Source organism: Pipistrellus hanaki (assembly GCF_964339955.1).
Source record: "Pipistrellus hanaki genome assembly, chromosome: 3".
Taxonomy (NCBI): Eukaryota; Metazoa; Chordata; class Mammalia; order Chiroptera; family Vespertilionidae; genus Pipistrellus; species Pipistrellus hanaki.
Window position 1 is genome coordinate 6,739,396 of NC_140505.1, and position 13,145 is coordinate 6,752,540.

Consider the following 13,145-nt stretch of genomic DNA (forward strand, 5'->3'; position numbering starts at 1 on the left):
TCTCCTCTCTCAGTCCCACCGCTCAGCTCGGACGGTGTGCTGTCACCAGGTGCCACCGAGGTGGGGACGACTGAAGGAGCACCAGGAGGCCTCACTCCTAGCGCCAGCACCACAGGCTTCAAAGAAATGCTCATCTCCCCCGGGGGCTGCTCACTGCCCGCCTCCAGGAGCTGCTCGGCGGGGTGGGTTGGTACCTCCTAAACCCTCACTTGGCAGCACAGCATTGAGAATACTGGAACATGGTAGGGTGCCACTGGGGGCAGGGGCCCTGACCGGGAATCGAACCGTGACCTCCTGGTTCATGTAAGTTGACAACTCAACCATTGAGCCACACCGGCTGGACAATAGTAGGGTGCTTTCACAGTGATGTTCAATCCTCTAACAACACAGCAGTGAAATCACAGTCTTTATAGAGAGCGGAGCCCGAGGAGCAGATACTATTACGAAAAGTTTGGAGTGCACACAGTATTTCCCAGCGGCTGAGAACCAACGTGCCTCCTAAGCATAGGAAGCTCAGGGAGTGCCGGCCCCAGGAAGGGGCACAGAGGACGCAGAGGGCAGGAGCAGGAGGAGGAGGCCCGCTTCTGCTTCACCCTCTGCCGTTCTCATCCTCTCCCCCTCCCGCAGGGTCCACCAGGACATTACCCGTCAGTACTCATTTGAAGAAAAGATAGCTCTGTTGTTGAGGTTCTTGTTTTTGTTTGAGTGCCCATCTTCCTCTCAAGGTGTAAGATCCAAACTCTTTCTGAATCCTACTCTAATCTAGGTTCTTTATTTGTATAAAACTGTGCTTCTTCCCTTCGGATTTATCTCGATCAGTAATGGGATATGACTGCAGCATTTGTCCATGCGATTAAGAGCCCCCTCTGGGTGCAAAACACTAAGTGGCCCGGAGTCAGGCACAGTTCTGTTTACTGTGGTGTGCCCTGCACCCCACGCCCAGCACACGGCAGGCACTGAATACATGTTACCGATTGAATGGGCAAGGGGAAGTGCCAGGGCACGGGTCTCTGCTCAAGGGCACGTTGTCAAAAACACTACCCGTTCGCAGCAACCACTTTCTGCTACGCTAGGCTTTCGAGTCTAATGGCCAGAAATACACACCAACACCACCCAACCGTTTGGGACCTGGATATGGGGGGACAACCCCCCTGGTCTTTTCTGGAATCCCCTCCCCAGACTGTCACACTGCTGGAACAGCTCTGCAACGGGCCTAAGTCGGCTGCAGCAGAGGACATGACATTTATGGGCTGGGTTTTCCGTCTCTTCTTTAGTGACAGAATTTGCGGGAAGCAAAGACCACAGGGACTCCCCCGCTTTCGGAAGCAATGGCTAAGTTTCTAAGTGTTTTTTTTTTTTAAAGCATTAGCTTCAGCGCCTGATTGCAGGCATCACCATTGCTTGTGTGGGAATCTGGTCCATTGCGATCCAATCCGTTTTCTGCAGTGACACTCCAGCCAGTGAGCAGACAAGGAGAGCAGACCACCCGGAACCCGGGGGCTGCGCAGACTCTCCAACATCCCATCCCTCTTGCATTGGGAGGAAGAACTGAGCCTCTGGCCCTGGGATTACTAGTCAACTGAAGGGAGAGGCCTACTGCTAGGTCTCCAGCAACTAATGGGGAAATGAACATATTGAGATCGTTTTTATTATAAAAGAAGACAAATAGTCACTATTGAGAAAAAAGGAACAAGCCCAATTTCTAAATTATTAGGTTTTTCATAATAGCCAAAAAAAAGTAAACAATCCTAATGCCCAGCCTTTGAGATATTGTCATATATTAATTAGAAAGACTATAGAGCCATTAAAATAATAAATGCATGGCCTGTGTCAGCACATAGCAGAGCTGGTAGGAATAAAGAGAGAAAAGAAACACACACACACTCACGGATGGCTACCATGGGAAATCATGTTTAGACAGTGATAAGAATGAAAAACAACAGAGTTAAGCTGATAGGTGGTGTTTTCACATGAAAGGGTTGTGTGTTTGGGGAGGAGTGATGAGTGAGTCCCCACAGGGAATTGTTTGAATAAAGCAAAGCTGGTGGTGTGGCCTCTCGTAGGGTCTGTGTGGTCACGTCTCCCCAAGGCTCAAGTCTTAAGGGCTGTTCTGGGCACAAGAACCTAAGAAGTCAGTCTATGCGGCAACCCTCCTCCTAGCTCTGCCCTCCCTAACACCCCCAGGGTCCCAGATCTCTCTCTCTCTCTCTCTCTCTCTCTCTCTCTCTCTCTCTCCCAGGTCTCTCTCTCTCTCTCTCTCTCTCTCTCTCTCTCTCTCTCTCTCTCTCTCTCTCTCTCTCTCTCTCTCTCTCTCCCGTCTTTACACAGACCAAGTTCCTTGGCCCACTCTCTCAGCCTTGCCCTTGGCTCCTCGGGGGATAGCCAACACAGTGAGTTAACCGCGGCTTATATAACCAGTCAGACCATACCAGTGTTTGTTATCCTTCTTAGGAAATATTTGTTTTCTAGTACAATATTATTTTCTCCCCCTCACCTCTAATTTTAACAGTAACAGGTGCCTATTGCAAAGCATTTCTAATTTCATAAGTGACACTGGGGAACAACCCACAGTGGTTCCCAGGGGGTCTTACATATGTGCGCTGTGCTGGCTGCTCAGCGTCTGTCCCCCCACCCTCCCTCCAGGCCACAGCTGCTGGACGGGCAACACCTGCCTCAAGAGCAGCCAAACCACAGTGTGTTCCGCCAGCTTCACGGTGACTGCTGAGCCGGTCAGATGCTCTCGGGCACTTTAAATGTGAGGGCCCAGGAGTGAACGTGGGTGGGCGCAGCATTGGCCTGAGGACATGCAGAGGATGGAGGGAGGAAGAGCTGGACACCGCAGGACCCGCCCACAAAGGAGCCACAAGGGGAGCAGACAGAACTTAGCTGCAGTCAGGGGAAGGGAGGGAGGGGAAGAGAGGGAGGGAAGAGAGGGAGGGAAGAGAGAGGAGGAAAGGGAGGTAGGGGGAAAGGAGGGGGAGAGAGACAGTTATGGGGAGAGGGACCCAGTGGCATTAGGCTCTTAGCTTCCTGGGGAAGGGCCCCTGCTGGGACTGTGCCATGAGGTGAGCAGTGCCAGGGGCTCTGGGAAGTCACCCAAAGGGAGAGTGTGGACCGCCTGGCAGACACGTGAGGAAGCACACGTGGCGCCCCTGAGGGGTCACCTGTGGCATCTGCAGAGCCTAAGCAGGCGCCGTCTCCACCTGACCCCCCGGGTCCCGATTCCAGCCTCCTGTGCCCACGAGGCTCCCCTCCCCTCGCTGCCCCACGGTTCCTGACGGGAAGCCTCAGTGTGTAAGGGACCTTTTTGTTGTTGTTCCTGAGAGCTCAGGGTCCGACAGAGAAAGGTAAACAGCACAAAGCAAACGTCCTCCAGGAGCCAAAGATGATGACTGTTCGCTTTCATCCTGAAAACATGCTGTCTTGTTCCGCTTTTTTAGTCTTAACAAGTGAAATAGTAAAAGCATCCTGGGCCCAGGGTAAGCTTTCTAAAACGTGATTTCAGTGGCTACGCGTAGGGGGATGAGGTGTTAGGCGTTAGACACTTAGGTTGTTTCTGAAAGCTCACTTTGTCAATAATGCCCTCTGATGTGAAGTCTGTGGCAGCTTTCTTCCTGGCTGACTAAGCACTGGACACAATCGAACGCCTGGCGGGAAGATGGAAAAGCAAAGCCCGGTACGTCCACACAGCGAATGCCGCTCAGCAACGCAAAGAACAAGCCACTGGTGAGCGCAGGACCGCGGTGTCCTCGGAATCATCATGCAAAATGGGAGCAGCCAAACGCGAAAGACTGCACACCCAACCCCGTCCATGTGACGTGGGAAAAGGCAGAACTGCAACATCACAGCGCGCAGGTCAGCGGGCCGGGCCGCGCAGCGGCTGGCGGGAGGGGACTGGCCATCCGGGGAAGCCACTGGGACAGAGAGAGACGCCACGGCCTCCAGACGCTGTGAGCTCAGTGGACTGGCGGGCTGTCAGGGCAGGACCCTCCCGGGAAGACTCCTATGTTCTGTGTCTCTGCGTAAAGGACACGCCATCCTGTAAAGTGTCGCCTGTAGAGGACACTCCATCCATCAGCCCTGAGCGTCTCCCGGGAGCAGCCCCGGGCGCGATGGGTACCAGCTCTCCCTCTCTCCTCTCTCCTCTCTCCGGAGGCCCACCCTGAGCTCAATCACGCTCCGCTCCGCGTCTATTCTGGGCCGCGCTCATTTCCGGGGGTGGAATGAGGCGTTGACAGTGTCCCTTTCACACTTAATCTGCTCATCCTCACTGCAGCCAGTCCCTTCGGCTCTGCCTCTGCGTCACAGGACTGGTGCTGCCAGAACACAGGGGCCCTGGGAAAGCCCCTCCCTCGCCTCCCCCAGCCCCTCCCAGAGGCAGGAAAGCACTGCATCTGGGCACACTCCTGCCTTCTACCTTCGCTCCAAAAAGGATGCGCAGGAAAGCAGCCTTCTCCACACAGTTTGCTAGCCAGGGGGCCACCTAGTGATGAAGGAGATGAAATGCAGCGGTGAAGGATAAGAATATTCCTTTTCCTTTTTTTTTTTTAACAGCCTTATGGAGGTATCATTGACATATATACACTGCGTGTGTTTAAGGTGTACAACTTGATGTTTTGGCACATACACATTGTGAAGTGATCACCAAAATCAAGCTGATTAATACATCCACTGTCTCCACATAGCTACCATTGTCCTTTTGGTGTGTGTGTGTGTGTGTGTGTGTGTGTGTTGAGAAGCCGTAATTGAAGAATTGCTAAGCACATTTCAAGTAGCGGTATACAGTATTAACTATAGTCATCATGCTTACATTAGATCAATTATTTATTCATCTTGCAAAACAGAAACTTCGGACTGGTAGAGGAGAATATTATGTATGCAAAGTGTATCATTTAAGATGGAATGTTTTCCCTTTTCAGGGACATGGGCTGGCCTTTCAACTGCCCTGGGTCTATGAATGCATTTTTAAAAACAAAACAAAAACTTCTTACTTTCAAAGCTCTTCCTCACCTTCCCCCAGAAACATCTTGAGACAACTCATCGTTTGAGGGTCAGGGTCAGCACTTGGCAGAACAGAAGCCACAGGAGGCGAGGGAAGGGGCCTCAGCAGGAGCTAGAGGGCAGGATTCTGGTCCTGCTCGGCCCCATCCCGCATTCCCTCCGAGGGCAAGCCACTGACCTCCCAGACCGGCTTCCTGCTGTCAGACGAAGATGTTGAACTGCAGGGTCTCTAAGAGCCTGCCAGCTCTAAAATGATGAATCGGTGAGATCCAGGGTGGGGCAAAAGTGATTCATAAATACAGTTTATTCTTGTATTATTAATGAATGATGGTCCTGTTTTCCAGGTGAACAGCTGTGAGCCACGTCTGCCCACCCTGCACAATCATGTGTCGGATTATTTTCAGCCATCTTAGGAGAGAGAGGCTGAGCGAGAGAGGAAATTGGAATCTGTCCTCGGTAACCTTTCTGGTATGTGAGCTCTGGTCATGTGGGCCACAGGGGAATTGACCAAAGCGACCTCCAGTCCCACTTTGCAAGCCCACTTATGAATTATTCATGTTTTACGAGCAAAAAAGTCTGTGTGTGGGAGTTAGGGGGTGTTGGTGGGGGGTGTTAATTGCTGGTTTGACCTCTGAGAGGAGCCCTGCTGGGAAGGACATGTTGTTTGCCAGAGAGGGCAGACCAAGGGCTTTGCGGAAGGAAAGGGACTTCACAGGTCATCTAATCTACACTCACCCGCGTCCAGGAAAGAAACCAGCCTCACATGGACTCACGTGACGGGGTCAAGATCACAGCTGGTTAGCTGCAAAGTCAGAACAGTCCACTGAGAGGGACTCCTTCTCAAGAGGAAGAAACTCCTGATATTATCGCCCAACACATCCGGGGGCAGTGTGAACATTCCATGTTAATCTTCACAAGAGTCATGTGATACAACATACAAATGTGACAAATACGAAAAGCCACTGCTCTGTGCATGTCAGTCATGAGCAGACGCCCAGACGTCCTTGAGAGAGCAGGAGAGAGAGGGGAGAGACAATGCCTACGAGATCATTTGTTTCTCAGACGCAGAGTCTGACCAGGGGTGAAGGCCCCACCCCCTGGAATCTTGGACCCAGCAACGAAACATTGAAGACGTTCCTTATGTTGTTACTGAACATGAATAATGGATGAACCACTGAGTTTTCTCCCCACATGTTGACATTCTAAAAACTGGTCAACTCTACCCCACCTGGCCCAGGGTGAAGGCTGAGCAATGGCCCCCACAGATACCTGTGTCACAATCCCCAGAACTTGGCCATGTCACTGCATACGCAGAGGGCACTGTACAGATGTGATTACATTAAGGCCTGAGAGGGAGAAATTACCCGGTATTACCTGGGTGGACCCTGCATGAAATCACAAGTATCCTTCTAAGAGGAAGGCAGAGGGGGAAGTGATGATGGTGAAGGCAGAGGAAGGGACCACAAGCCACAGAATCAAAGTGTCCACAGATACTGAGAGAGGCAAGGAAGCAGATTCTCCGATGACGCCTTCAGAAGGAAGTGCCCTTGTCCACACCTGGACATCAGCTCCCGTGAAAATGATTTGGGATTTCTGACCTCCAGAACCAGAAGAGAATATGCTTGTGTTGCTTTGAGCCCCTACGCTCGTGGCAATGGGTTACAGCAGTAGTAGGAAATTAATGCACATCCAGGGTGATGCAAACATCCCAGCTCACGCTGAGAAGGTTGTGCCACCCAGATAAGGTGAGTGCTGGCCACATTCCACTGGGTGGTGTGACAGGCTCAGGTGGCAGCTCAGTCACCCCACACTGCTCGCAGCCACCCAGAGGTCTCCTCCGAGCATTGCCCTCTGACACAGCTTCATGCAGAAGGGGCGGGGCTCCCTGCTCAGACAGATCATCCGCGCCTCCTGCAGAGTCCTCAATCTGTCCCTGATGCAAGAAGTGGGCAGGGGTGGGTGTGTGGCACCACACCTCGCTGTGCGGCCTCCAATGAGGGTTTTCCTTGGCAGCATCACAACTTAGCCAATGGGCAGAATGCAGGTCCAGCCAGTTGGGTCTGCTTGGGAACGGGCTGCACTGGCTCCTGCAGCATTTCCACATTTCCAGGGTGTGTTTTCTCCCACCCGTCCCGGAATACTTTCTGACATCGCTCTCATTCCTGCATGGCCTGCACTGATACTTCATAACATGACATCTCACCAGCAAATCTGAGGCCTGATTTCACCTGAAACCATCAGGAAGCATCTCACGGCGGAAAGAATTTCTTATAGGCCGAGGCCGCTGAAGACAGCGTCTCTGGCTTGGCTGCTATTTTTGAAGATAGGATATTGGGCAACATTTAATGAGATAAGTGGGCAAACCCAGCTCAGTGATAACGCTGCCACATGCTGCTGTTTTCCTGTCACTCCCCAAAGTGGGTGCTAGAGGGGAGGGCGTGGGCATCTGGGGTGACTCCTGGTGATGCTGCTCAGCCAATGAAAAAACAAGGCCCAGTGAGTTACCCAAGCTCCAGACAGATCGATGATGCTAATTATTGTTTAACGCAGAGTGTGAAAATCACACGGGCCTCCTAGATGTAATCGCACCGCCGGGATTAAACATGACCTGGGCAAATAATGTCAGCGCAGCAACTCTCAGGACGTGGCTTTCGGCCTCTTTTGCTGCTTCTCCTGCAGGGTGGACACATTCACAAAGCCCTGCACAGAAGGTAGGGATCCACCTCCTGCAGGCCCCCGGGTCTGGGACTAGGGGGGCTTTCAGAACGAGGGTGTTGAGTTGCACAACTTAAACCCCTTCATTCCATACCCAAGCCTTGATTTCTGAAGCACTGGGATGCTCTTCCTGTCAACCCACCTGCAGGGGTCTCCTGCGAAACTCTCACAGTCACTAACAGCCAATCAGTAGAGAGATTACAGAGCCTGCCTTTGAACCCAGCTCACCCATGGGCAAGCCCTGTGACCACAGCAAGCTACTTTAACATCTCTGCCTTGGTCTCCTCATCTGTGAAAAGAAGATAAAAATATGACCTACCTCAAAGGACCATGGTGAACATTAGACATTGTTCAATGCTCCAACAGTTCCTGGAATGAACGTCAATAAAGGTTGGTTATTATTTTATTATCAAAGATGAGCTAAAGCAATGGTCGGCAAACTCATTAGTCAACAGAGCCAAATATCAACAGCACAACGATTGAAATTTCTTTTGAGAGCCAAATTTTTTTAACTTAAACAATATAGGTAGGTACATTGTTATTAACTTAATTAGGGTGCTCTTAAGCTGACCTTTGCTAAAAAACTCAAGGGGCCAAAGAGCCACATGTGGCTCGTGAGCCGCAGTTTGCCGACCACTGAGCTAAAGGCTAAAGGATGATTCCCTGAGTGACAACATTTAAAATGGATCATTCCTATAATCTTTACGTTGCAGTCAACTGCTGTGGTGACCAATCCCCACGTCATTAGCTTCTCCCACTAAAGGCCTGTTTCCGCTGGGTTCCAGTGAAAGCGCATGTCCTGGTTGGCAGGCAGCCCTCCTCCAAGGGGTCCCTGCAGGAGCCCGGCTCCCTTCCGCCTCCAGGCTCCACATCGTCACAACCTCCTTCCAAAGAAGCTGGTCCCCATTGGAGCCACTCAGAGGGGAAACTGGAAAGAGTGGGGGGGGGGGGGGAGGGCATTTCATGGGCCAGGCCCACAGGTGGGTCTCAGGGGACCCACAATCCTCTGGCAAGGACCCTGCCCATGGCCACACCTAACTGCCGAGGATTCTGGGAAGTGAACAGCTGCCGTCTCTGCCACCCTTTATCAAAACATTCTTATGAGAGGATTGCACTGCCTTCAAAATTTTCCCCGAATATGAATTTGGTTTTGGTTTCTAGATTAGTTTTAATTTCTCCCTAGCCCTAGCCCACTCAAAGTTCAGTATATTCCAGTGTCTTCTGGATTTAGGATACACACTGGGGAATAATTCCTTATATATTTCACATTACAAGTGTTGACTATTTCCCAAGCATCCAGAATTCTATAAATGAAAAGTTGAATTTTCTCTCTTATTTTCAGCTTAATTGTCTTTTGATACTCCTTGATTCGTACGTTTGTTGAAATATTTCATCAAGTGAATAGTTGGCTTACACTAGTATTTGATCCAGAAGGAAAAGTCTCCCAGAATCTAAAATGTGAAACACACAAGAAACTGACATTCAATGACTCTGGCTACAAAGTGGCTGGTGTGAAATGCGTACTTCTAAATCACAACTAAATTACTAAATGATAACTAGAACAATAAAACGGACTCAAAAGCCATTGAAACCATCAACAATTTATTCTTGACTTTACAAACAGCTATGTTGTTTTTATAAATGGTTAATTTTTTAAAATGCTAATGCTTTGGTCTCTAACAGGGAGCAATGAGGATGTGGAGATTTATAATGGTTTGCAGAAACATGCACTATGAACAAGTACCAGGTGTACTGGTTAATAATGCGGATTTCTTTCAATAGGTGGAGTTACACATATGTTGATATATATGCAATTTGATATGTATGTTATTTTGTTGTATTGACAGCAAGCTTCAAAAATTCATATGTCAAATTTTCTGAAGGTGTTAACATCATAGATATTTTTACGCTTAAAAATGTCAAATTTTGTGCAAAAAAAGAGCATTTTCGGGAAGTTTTAATTCATTACTTTATTTTGACAAAAATTGCTGCTAAATACTTTGGGAAGCTTATGGTGAACATGCTCCATCTCAAGATACTTGTGAATGCTGCTTTAATCGCTTTAAAAGTGATGATTTCACTGTGAAAGACAAAGAACATCCACGTCAACTGAAAAAGTTTGAAGACCAACAATTACAAGCATTATTGGATGAAGCTGCCTGTCAAACTCAAAAACAACTTGTAGAAAGATTAAACGTTGCTCAGCAAACAATTTCCGATAGTTAAAGCATTGGGAAAGATTTTAAAGGAAGGAAAATGGATGCCACATCAACTGAACAAAAGACAAATGGAAAACTGAAAAGTCATCAGTAAAATGTTGCTTCAGCGGCACAAAAGAGAGTCTTTTTTGCATCGAATTGTGACTGGCGATGAAAAGTGGATTTATTTTGAGAATCCCAAACGCACAAAATCATGGGTTGATGCAGGTGCCGGAAGCCAAGATCAGCAGTAATTAATATAAATTCAAGAAGTCCATCAGAAGACTGAAAGGGGCTTTTAATAATCAGAAGGCTGAATGTCTGCATTGTTATTACCTGTGGCTGACTCAATAGCCAAAGGCAACCTCCCAAAACTGATGATCTCTTTACTGTTTACTAAACATCACCTTTGATATGTCTGTTTGCATACTAAAAGGCAGTTGTGTATTCTAGTAAATAAAAGGCATAGGGAACAGAGGCTCAGTGGAACTTGGTCCCTCAAACCAAGTTCACAACTGGCTTCACCCATAATTTCCAAATTTATACTTCTTGTGTATTAATTTGCGTGTCAGCCCTTTCTCCAGGTCTTTGAACTCAGGCAATGCTGACAGAGGCCTCACACCAGGTCAACCATCAACATCAACTGCAAGGCCAAATCGCTTAGGAAAGAAGACAATGCTCTACGTTTGGTGGGATCAGGAAGGTGTGGTGTATTATGAGCTTTTAAAACCAGGTGAAACTGTTAATACTGATCGCTACCGATCAATTTGAATCAGGATTTGGTCATAAAATGACCAGAATGTTCCAGAAGGCACAGCAAAGTAATTTTGCTTCATGATAACGCACCATCACACACCTCAAAACCAGTTAAAGACACATTAAAAGATCTTGCCTGGGAAGTATTAACCCACCCACCATATTTAGACCTTGCTCCTTCAGATTACCACTTGTTCCGATCGATGGCACACGCACTTTCTGAGCAGCACTTCAAAATGTACGAATAAGTGCAAAATTGGGTCTCTGAATGGTTTGCCTCAAAACAAGAAAAGTTCCATTGGAAGAGTACCCAATTACCTGAAAGATGGAGGAAATGTGTAGCTAGTGATGAGCATTACTTTGAATAAAGCACTTTTGATGTTTCTCTTTGTCACGAAGCGAGTCCCCAAGAGATGGACCACCGGAGCCAATTTGATTAAGCATGCTAGAGTTTATTACAGATTCGAATCCGGGCTCAAACCTTGGCTGACGCAGCAGCCGGCAAACACCCAGGCGAGAGCCCCGATGGAGGGGCAGTCCCTCCAGAGTGCTCACACAAAAACACAAACACACACCTACCACGGCCAGTCAGGCTCTCCGGATTGGGGTCCCTCATGGTCCTGGCTGGGGATTCCAGATGAATTCATGATCCCCAAGGACCACCAGGGAGCCGAGTCCGATGCAATAAACAAAAGAGCCTTCTCCATGCTAGCATGGGCTGTCCCACTCACGCCGGCAGCATGGCGGAAGAGAGCGAATATCGCCCAGTCCAGGGGTTTTACTCAGGTCGGTGGTGATGTCACTGCCTCGGCTAACCCTGATTGGCCCCTCAGGACAAAGAACTGGCCGTCCATATCTGTTTCTAAATCCTAAAGACTAAATTCTAAAGACTGGGGACAGCAGGCAGGGTTGGTTCCCAGTCACACCCTGCTGAACATTGGAATGTGGCCCTATCTTGCCCATAATACAAAAGCAGAACTAAAGGTTATCTACAGTTTCTACCCCTGAAGCTACTGAGTCAGTGGGAATCAATCTCCTGTAACTACCCTATTGTTTAAGCAAGTAATCAAAGGTCGAAGTCAGATAGCAAGGTTAAAATTCAAACAGCAGTTTTTACTCAAATATGATTGCTACCATATTTCACTCTTGAAATTATTGTGTTTTCTTTGATTATAAAATCTGCATTATTAACCGGTACACCTGGTAAAACCTTTCAAAGTGGTGATGTCCAAGGTATTACTACAAAAGACTATATGATTCCTGCCTCAGATGTAAAAATCTATACCATAACCACAAAGATGGAAATGAAGAAACAAAAAATAAAATGCTAAAAAGCTAACATAGAAAATCCTGAAATTGGGGTTCCGAGTCTGCTTTACAGGATTCTACATACATTTATTCACAAAAGGACTATATTACCCTATAATGTGCTTTACCCAAAGTATGCAGAGTTAAATGTTAATGAAATCTAGCAAAATACCTTCACAGCAACATCTACACTAGTATTTGACCAAACATCTGGGTACCAAGACCTAACCAAGTTGACACATAAAATTAACCTTCACACAAATAAAAAGAGGTGCTTGGCAAATTTTTGCGGAACCTATATATATAAAAAGCCAGTGACCTGAACGCTGTAATGACCAGAATGACCCGTCACTATGACGCCCACTGAGCCAGTGAACCAGCTGATTGTAGGTGGGGCCAGTGGCCAACCTCCTGTGGCCCCTTGCCCTGGCTGGCCCTACCCCTGATGGGCCCCCACCACCTCAATAGGTTCATGGCCCCTCCCCCTAGCCAGCTCCGCCCCCAATAGGTACCCCCACTTTGATCAGGGGCAGGGCCTGCCAGCCAACCACCCTCAGCCCCTCCTTCCACTGGCCCCACCCCTGATAGGCCTCCACCACCCCAATAGGCCCATGCCCCTCCTCTCAGCCAGCTCCGCCCCTGATTGGCCCTCCCCCACTCCAATTAGGGGCAAGGCCAGTGGCTACTGCCTGAAGCCTCTCCCCCCCACTGGCCCCACCAATTGGCCCCCCCCACCCCAATTGGTAGTGGGGCCCGTCAGCCAATGCCCATGGTCCCTCCCCACCAGCCAGCCCAGCCCTGCCTGGGCCCGGATTGGGATGGGGCAGCCAGCCAAACTCCCACCATCTCCTCCTCCCGACAGGTTCGACCCCAATCCACCACGATTGGGGCCGGTCTGGCTGGACCCCACCCATGCATGAATTCGTGCACTGGGACTCTAGTTAATAAAATATGCTAATCTTACACTATTTTTCTTCTCTTTTCTCCTTCCCTAGTTGGCTTTCCTTTTAATGCCCTTCCCAAACCTTTCACTTTCTTTCCTTATGTGTGTCTTTCCCCTGTGGTTCCTCACAAGCTGGGATCCCCTCAATACAGAGATTCACAAGGAGGTAGGTGGGCAATAGCCCCTGGCTGTGGCCATCGGCCACACAGCCTCCTGCTTGGTGG

The 13,145-nt window shown here is 49.0% G+C and overlaps 1 long non-coding RNA gene across 2 annotated transcripts; it reads left to right on the forward strand.

Moving 5' to 3' along the window:
* The first annotated feature begins 3,059 nt into the window (after nucleotides 1–3,059).
* On the forward strand, nucleotides 3,060–6,171 carry LOC311619433. Of its 2 annotated transcripts, XR_014794500.1 has the most exons (3): nucleotides 3,060–3,855; nucleotides 5,346–5,469; nucleotides 5,747–6,171. It is a non-coding gene; the product is annotated as an uncharacterized lncRNA (long non-coding RNA). The 2 variants fall into 2 exon arrangements; XR_014794501.1 differs by lacking the exon at nucleotides 5,747–6,171 and having other exon boundaries at nucleotides 5,346–5,470.
* The last annotated feature ends 6,974 nt before the right edge of the window (nucleotides 6,172–13,145 follow it).